Below are 9,431 nucleotides of genomic sequence, written 5' to 3'. Positions count from 1 at the left end.
CAGTAAAATACACACAAAAAAAAAAAGTTCAACAATATTATATTAAACACAAAAATTAAAGTCATAATAATTTACCGCCTCACCAGTTCCACCTAAGGGGGGGGGGGGGGGAGGGGATGGCTCATCAAGGCCTCCTCCTAATGGTACTGGTTTTCTGCAGCGTCAAACAGTGAACAGCACTGCCGTGTCAGACGCCGACCTATGTCCGGACCGCAAGACGCCATGTCCTGACGCTGCAGGGAAAACGTACTTCAAGTCAAAACTGGTCAGTGTATTATGTTACAATAATTACTGTGTCTTATATTTATGTGATTACTACTATTACGTAACGCTGTAACTGGGAATCTCTTGAGGTCTCTTTTATTAATTGTCTATTTTATTAAGAATAATTTTATATTTCCGTTGAAGCAGTACCGACGAGCATAAAGATTTTGTATGTCTTGAACATAAAAATTATGAGTGTCCATTCAAAACATGTTGGATACCCCACCCCTTATTTTTTTGCTGTTATAGTCTTGCTATTATGTAATAATAACTACCTATTACTTATTGGAAATGTGAAAATACTAAATAGTTATCTTATTAGCTCACGGTTTTGATTTATGACACTATATTGTCATCATTTATTCGTCCTAAAGAAAAATACTCAGTTGAAATGTTTTGTTTCTGACATAAATATAATGGCAGATAGTAATGGAAATTTGACCCTTTAAAATCTACTTTTAAGCTTCCTAAAAGTAAATGATTTCCTCTTCCTAATTGGGGAAAAAACCAAATCTTTAATTTGGTATCGAATTAGTAGCGAGATGGAGTGGTAAGCTCCTAATGGGATTGTAGGACAAAAATGACTCGAGACTAAAACCCCCAAGAGCATTAGGGCTACACAGCTACGTCTATGATTGACGTATTACTGCAAAAATAGAAGTTTATCAAGTATTAGAGGATTTCATGAGGAAAAATAGGTCTGCTAATGGTAGTACGAGGTATACGACTAGTACGTATTTAAACCTGACCAAGACTAAAAAAGATAATAACAATCATGAAGTTCTCTCATTAGTTTCAGAAAAAAATAGTTAAACGCGATGATTTAAATTAACTCGTACCACACGTTTAAATGTATATTATCGCTTAAATTATTTGTAAGCTTCGTTTAACAGTGAAAATATATAATAGGTATTAGGTACCTATAATTAAAGCCATAACAATTTTAGGTTAGTCAGATAAGGTGGTTGTTCAGACTGTCCTAACTTAAACTTGAAGTTTAATCTTATTGCATTTTAGATTCTGAACGGAGCGATAAATGAATTGATTTTACAATGATGTGTGTTTTATTTTTTAATTCTTTTTAATTTTTTAATTTTTTTTTTGTGTCTGTCAATACCTTTTAGGACCAGTAAAAGTGCTTGGATTTTCTTCAACAGTAACTTTTCTGATAAAGTGAATCTAGTTGGTACTTTGGGGGGTCAAAAGTAAAAATTTCCCAGTAGTTTTCAAAAGCGACACGAAAAAACAAAAGAAAAATTAGGGAAAAAACGGGAATTTTTACGCAAAATCTGTTTTTGAGAAAATCGTTTCTGGTTTTTGGTGCAACTCTAAAACAAATGACCGTAGGTCAAATATTTTGACTTATTTTGCTTACGGACATTTTCAGTTTTTTTTTCTATAAATATCAATAATATTTTATTTGTTAGTTAAAAAAGCTTGAAAATGTAATAGAAGGCTCCTAGGTTATTGTTTCGAAGGCAGATGAAAAAAATTAAAAATCCTTAGTCATAGTTTTTATTTATAAACATTTAAAGTTCAAATTTTGACAAAATACGAAAAAATCACGAAAATTAGCAAATTATTTTGAGTTGAGAATTCATAAAAATTTTTCTTTTTAAATCTAAGATTTGAAAATGTAATACAAGATTATCCATAAGTTTGTCTACCTTTATCAAAAAAAAAAATGTCTACAAGAAAGTCAAATTAAATTTATATGAGCGTTTGAAATTCATATTTTTACAACATTTGATATTCACTCGATTTCTCATGTAATGATTGTAATGATTTTGCTATTTTGTTGTTATTCAAAAATTAATAACTGTAGATTATTTTTTAATGCTAATACGTATAATTATTATTACTTTATTTTTTATCGAAATTCGTCTAAAATCATTGTATGAAGCATTTGTACATCATACAATTTTACCTAACAATATATATCATTTTTTAAACAAATAGATAGTAGATAGGTATAGTAGATATTACTAAATTAACTAATAGTTTAGAGGCAAGTATCAAACTATTAGGTAGCTAATATATTATATTATATTGTATATTGGTACTTTGGTACTTTGGTAGTGTAATTATAAATAATATAATAAACTGGATGATTATATATTTATTTTTATTTTTTTATTGATCTTAAAAACATCTGCTTTTATGGCCATTAGTTTGACATTAACTTAAAATTAGTTTGCTAAGGTATGTTTAACTTATGATATTGTATGGCTTAAATTAAGTTATATAGCTGAATTTCTTTAATTCTTTTATAAATTGTAGGATGTTGGTGATTGATCGAGGGTCAGGTCCGAGCGCTTCTCCGGTTTGTTGTGATATGTGGTGTTTTTTCCTCGTGTTAGTTTTTCTTCGTATTTTTGGCATTCAGTGATAATGTGTTTGACTGTGTAGTCCACTGATTATTTTATATTGACAATAAGCCCTGAATAATGTCTCAACTCTCAACTATCAACATTTTGTGGTAACCATGCTACATGATCCTGTGATAATTTCTAATTATAATTTAAAAATATATTTAAAAACGTTTAATCATTTCGAGATGAGTATTAAAAATAATAATCACCCTGTGTGTGTAGAGTTCTGCATTTGAAATATTTACTTGAAAAATATTATTTTATTTTAAACGTATTTGGTCATAGGTAGATGATTATAAATGATTATTAATTACACAAGAAAATATAGTTTATGAATGACTTATCAACTTAAGTTTATGAATTACTATGTCAATGGTTATAAACTTATAACTTATACATTTGGTACCTATATATAAATGATATTATAATATTATCAACTATCAATTTTATTGGGTCCATAATATAGGCTATTATTTATTAGTATTCGATACAATAAACCAACTTATACACTTTTGATGTACGACGAAAACTTATAAACTTTTAGACATATAATACACAATTTTTTTGTACCTAATGTTTATTTTGCACGTAAACGAAATATTTGAAGAAAATAATTTCATGAAATTTCAAAACTCTGTGAGTGTGTGTGTGCGTGAGTGTGTGTATTGTGTGTATCATAATAATTTGTTGTATATATTATGTTGCACGCAGAAATTACATGTTTCTATAATTCCATTTTACATATTATGTACACTGAGTGCCACCGACACATTTTTACTTGTGCATTTTTTAATCATCTTAACGAACAGAGCTCCACAAATTTATTAATTCATCCTTCCGCTACCTACTCAACGTTCGCGTTTTATATTATCGGTATGTATATTACACCAAATTTAAAGTTTCATAGTTATGCCATATATAAATTTATATTACTTAATACGTATCTCATAAACTATTAAATTATGAATGTTGAAACCCTTATAGACTATATAGTTACATAGCACAGACCAAAAAGTTTGAAGATTTTTAAAACTATGCAATAACTTTTAAGTTTTATTTAATAATGCAATCTACACTTAGTCCGTGGTTTTTTGGTGTAGGATGCGAAACATATACGAACTCACTTGGACTTGGCTTATTAGAAAATCATTTTATGTTAAAGAAATAATAAATAATCTTTAGGTATACATGTCAAATCTTGATACATAACTATTTTAATATTTTATACGTAATAAATACAATATTAATTATAAAAATTCTTTGTTTGTAAATTATAATATACATTAAGAATTGACCAACCAGTTACTTGGATCAAATATATATCTTCATCTGGAACACCAAAAAGCCTGCAGAGACTTAGTTTAAACATTTAAAATAAATTAAGTTGTTGTTGTTATAATTCATATATTTGTTGAAAATGGAGAGGTATAAATAAAAAAATAATAAAAACAACAAAATAGGACTTTCGAGCTAATTTGTCCAAAGAGGTTCTATTTTTGTATGCTAAGTAAACAATTTATAATAATCAAATAAATGTTTAAATTCAATCAGCTGCTGCATAAATGGAAATTCCCGAAATCTTTTGTACTGCAACTGAGGGGAATTCGATTTAAATGAAGGGTAGTTTGGTAGCGTAAAGGAGGGTGAGGATAAATGGCTAGCGGTTCGGAGATAGGACTCAGAAAATATAAACATTTGCTCTTTTATGTTATATATTTTTTTTTATTTATACCAGCACATACCATAATCTATGTTTTGTTTTAAAAATATATTATGTACTATAAGTTGTACTTATGTGTTAAAATTTTTTTTTTTACTCTAATTATATTATTTTTTATTATAATATTAGACACATTATCTAATCGAATATTTTCGTATGCAACAATAACTGTATTAACTATAATATTTTATTAAAGGTGCATTATTCATAAAAATAAACATTAATATTATCGTCTTTGCTATTATAATATAAATCAAGGACTACATTTTATCAATTTATAAGCTTTAAAAAAAATACATCCATTTGAGAGGGGATTTTATTCTCGAAACCCACCAGAGGCACGCCTCTGTTTTATAATAAATGTTAAACACATCAACAAAATCTGAGAAATTGGCACAGAGTTTTGATAGCATAAAAATAATTAAGTTAAGTACTTCTTTTCTAATGGTATTCATTAACTACACAGTATAATAGACTTCATTCTTCATTAAATTTATTTGCTATATTTATGAAAAGCAATTTAATCGTTGTCGTTTATACGAAATAAATATTATAATCATTCAAAGTCTAAGTGAGAAATGTATTAGATTTGTCTCATTTTTTTAAACTATACCAATGTAAATTGGTTTAAATGTTTAGATTTCTATTTTAGATCATAAAATATTAAAAAAAAACCCATGAGTTTTCCAATGCCGTAGCATGTGGGTACCTAACAATCAGCGGCCTGCTAGATACCTAATATTATGTATAATATTATGCCGTATTTTCAATTAAATAAAAATAAAAATGTATACTAAAAAAATTTTTCTAACATAAATATAATATTTTTTTAAAAGTTTTAAACCATGATTTTAGATATTAAAAACAAAATTTAAGTTTTATTATATATACAAAGTTACACATGGATGACGTTTTAGAAACTGTTACATATTACCTACTAAACTACAACTGCAATTTAATTTTAACGAAATTCATTAAATTTTTATTTTGTTGTAAGTAGTTAAAATTAAAATGCTTCTCATCGGAGAATATATAGTATTAGAGTATCATAGTAATGCATATGTATATTATTTTCAAATAAATTATTTTTATATAATATTTAATATGCTAGCACTCTATAATGTGACTTTTTGTATAAACTTAATTATAATATTTCAATTTCCAGATAACCTAACAATATTACAACAGGGTAATTATATTTACTACGTATAACTATTATTACCATACAAATATTTACAGTTGTTTTAACATGTACATTTTCAGTTTGGAAATTTGAGCTTGATTAAAATCAAAATTATCTGACTTTTTATTTTACTTGGGTAGGTAAGTGATTTATTGGACTGTTAAGTACGTGATTTAGTAAAAGAAACATGAAAATGTAGGTTAGTTCTAGAGTTAAATGACAGTACATGGAATCCAATTAATTGTGACAATTCGGGGCAGTTTATCTAACCTTTTATTAAGCTATATAGAAACTAAAAGAGTATTTTCGATGTATAGCTTAGGAGACTAAGCCGATATGGTTAGCGATATCGGATTTGTAGATGTACCTATTTATACAACTAATTGTCTACCCAAATATATAAGATGCCGCCGATCCAAATTCTAATGTCGATCTCACAAATCCACGTGACAAGACAGCTAGTGTCTTTGAAATGTGAACATGTTCTTTTCAAGAAACCAATAAGTAGGGACCTAATCTTAAAGTTTGGCTGTATATTGAGTTCATATTTCGTTACAGCTTAGATCGTTGAAAAAAAATATTTCTAAATCACGAACTTGGTTAATTTGCTTGTTTCTTTATATTTTATATGTATATTGTATACCTAGTATCTGTTTTCTGTATTCATAATATTATAGCTACACAATAAAAGGTTATGATTTTCTGTCAGTAAACAGTAAATCAGTGTACACTCGATGTTTATACCGTACCAGCCGACATCTCGTTCTAACCAAACACTTGTTGTAATCGTAGGACGTAGGTTTAATTTAATGCATTAAATGTATATTAATTGTACATGTACAATCAAAATATGGACTCGTGCCGGGACATAGAGTTTTGATCGTTCTAAGCACTAAGCAGTATCTCATTCTAACCTATGGGCTATGCTCATTGTAGTGACTTTTTGCGTGATTATTTTTAAAATTAAAAATAAATTAGCTTATTGAATGAAAAATAAAAAAATAATAATTTAAATAATAGTCATAAATTATTGACTGGTCTATTACGAGTCATCCGTAAACTTCAATTGTTTAATCTTGTTGTAAAATATAAATAGATATATATATATTTAACAGAAATACCTACACAGTATTTAAAAATTGAATAATATAACTGACAAATGTTAAGCTTACCTCTTAGCCTAATATCACCTAATATTTTCCAGTTGTGTCGTTAAATATGCCGGTGCACAAATTATGTACGATAATTTGAGGTAATGGTATAATATAGGTAAACGGTTATATACTTATATACGATGCGCAAAAGATGCATAACCCAAAATCTTAACCATGTACAATATTGTCTTACAAAAAAGATATGAACAATATAGTGTGATGCGGTATAATGATGTACCTAGGTATGACCATATGGGCCTGCAAACATTCGTCATGTGCGTTTCACCGTAGAGGATTTAAATTCAAATACTGCAATACTGGTTTTACCGAGTTTCCGAAAATGACCACCACCCAGTCTTGTAAAGTATTCAAATAAAATATGTATTCAAATACTTTTTTTTTTATTCCAATACAATTTAAAATATTTTTTGAAAAAATTATTCGAATACGTACTCTGGATAACTTTTTTTGTCTTTTATTATTCATTAAAAAATACTTTTTTAAAACTCGAAACATAGGGATAAGAAAAAAAATTTCCATAAACCGTTCTAAAAACCATTCTTGATACCGATAAATTTGAAAAACCTTTTTCGAAACCGTAACCAAAACCAAAAAAAATTTTAAAACCAGATCTTAAAACCTCAAACAAAACAAGAAAATGTAGAAAACCGTTCTCAAAAACCGAAATCGTAACCGTTAAAATTTTAAATGGTTTCGATCCTTGGTTCGAATATTTAACTTACTTTTTTGTGAAGTACTTAATTTTAAAATATAAACGACGTCAAGATAGTTACGACCATAATGACAAACTACCGACTATCACAAAAAAATCAACTCTTGTCTTACACCTAATGGTGTTTTACGGCCAATTTCGTTCGATATTTTCTATTTAATATTATATTTAAAATAATCTGATATACCTAATATTATAATATATACCTAATGAATAATAATTTATTCGCGAACAATTTAACTGGATAAGCGTGACCAGTCAACTACTTACTATTATAATGTAACATATTAAATTACAAGAATAATTCTTTTAATTCTTTTTCTAATAATTATTATTTTATTATCAAATTAATATAAGATATTAGTAGGTACCTACATATAAAATATGAAAATTGGTATACAAAGTGATTTACTAAGTATCGTAATTTCTATTAATTAGCCATGAAGTTATTACCTCTTAAGAAGTAATTTAAGAAGTGTCTTATGATGGTGGATAAGTAACTGTGCGTTTAATAACTCAAATAAGTTTTCAAATTTCGGTTCAGATGCATCTACATTTGCAAAAAATCAATCATCTGGTTATAAAAACTACACTGTAGTTACGGTTTTAAAATTGTTCTTATTTTAAAACAAAATAAATATATTCCAAATTTCCACTCCACTGCAGCCTTATTAATTAACGATTGAAATTGTACAGTGCAAGGATAAAACAGGGGAATAATGCCTATTCTTATTGAATCGTCCAGTAAGTAATATTATGATTTTGTGCTCAATATTAAAATACAACAAATATGTTGAATAATAATTAAGTTTTATTTAGATTTCAATTCCTTCAAAATTATGTAAATATATACCAGCTTTTATTTTAGGGTCGTTATAAGGTACGGATATCATCACATATTCACAACGATTTATAGTATAAAAAAGGTGGTTCTGGTTTTTATAAAAAAAAGTTTGTACCACTCTACGGAGTAAATTAAAAATAAAGTATTTGAAAATATAGCCTCCAATTATACTTGACAATTCTCAAAACCAGAACTTGAAAAATTAATTATTAAAAAATAAAAGGGATTGAGCGTTCTTGGCGCATCACTCTATATTATAATAAGTTATAATTTTTGGCTTAAATTAAAAAATAATTAAACCTACAATAAAAGACAATCTGTAAAAGAGTCTTTTCTCACTTTTTTCTTTACCTAGACAGGTACTGGAGTTATTTGATATCTTTATTAGTTGTTTTTATTTTTAAACTAATCCATTAATAGTTATTGATCACTATCGCCAACTGGTAATATAATGTTTTAAATACATTAAAGAATAAAGAATACCTACCTGGTTTTAGATACAATATTATATTAATAGTTATTTACCATGTTCGATGTGTCTAGTTATTTATTTTTAATTTTAATTTATTTTAAAATTGTGTTACTATAAAATTAACAATAATATTAGGAGTTAGAAAAGGTTTTGGAGTAATGAAAAAAAAAAAAAAAATGACTTGTTTCGCGGAATGAAGAACCTAAACCCACTGCAGGAACTTCGAATAATATACCTTTTTGTATAAAATGATATACATGCCCACATTTATGTTAGATTTTAATAATTAATAGGCCTGATGTGGTGCAGTGGGTGTTCACAGCCATAGAACATGTTCTGAGTGCAAGCACCGGCCGGTGTCACTAGTTCCCGGATGGGTGACCACCCGGGACCTATTTTTAGAAATAGAACAATAATTATTCAAATTAATAAAACCAATTATCATAATATGATCGTGAATAATATGATTCTGTCGAATGCATTGTTTCAATATTAATTATTATTGGTTTGGTTTTTTTTTTTTTTAATTATTTATTTGAAGAATAATTGTTTGAATATTCAAACGATTATAAGATTCTGATAACTGCACTGAAAACGATTATTACAATCGATTATTCAAATTTAATTTTAATGAAAGAACTATGACGATTTTCTATATAATTCCATAAAGTTGTTATTCGGTAGGTGGG

The 9,431-nt window shown here is 27.3% G+C and overlaps 1 protein-coding gene across 1 annotated transcript in view; it reads left to right on the top strand.

Moving 5' to 3' along the window:
* Positions 1–200: 200 nt before the first annotated feature.
* Positions 201–9,431, top strand: part of LOC132933950 (cytochrome P450 6k1-like) — a 30,353-nt gene continuing 21,122 nt past the window's right edge. The window contains exon 1 of the mRNA XM_061000226.1: positions 201–265. The gene's annotated coding sequence lies outside the window, so the exon portion shown is untranslated. The remainder of the gene's footprint in view (positions 266–9,431) is intronic.

The sequence above is a fragment of the Metopolophium dirhodum genome, chromosome 1 (assembly GCF_019925205.1).
Source record: "Metopolophium dirhodum isolate CAU chromosome 1, ASM1992520v1, whole genome shotgun sequence".
In the NCBI taxonomy this organism is placed as follows: domain Eukaryota; kingdom Metazoa; phylum Arthropoda; class Insecta; order Hemiptera; family Aphididae; genus Metopolophium; species Metopolophium dirhodum.
Note: the sequence above shows the minus strand (reverse complement) of the source record. Positions and strands in the feature narration are given on the sequence as shown.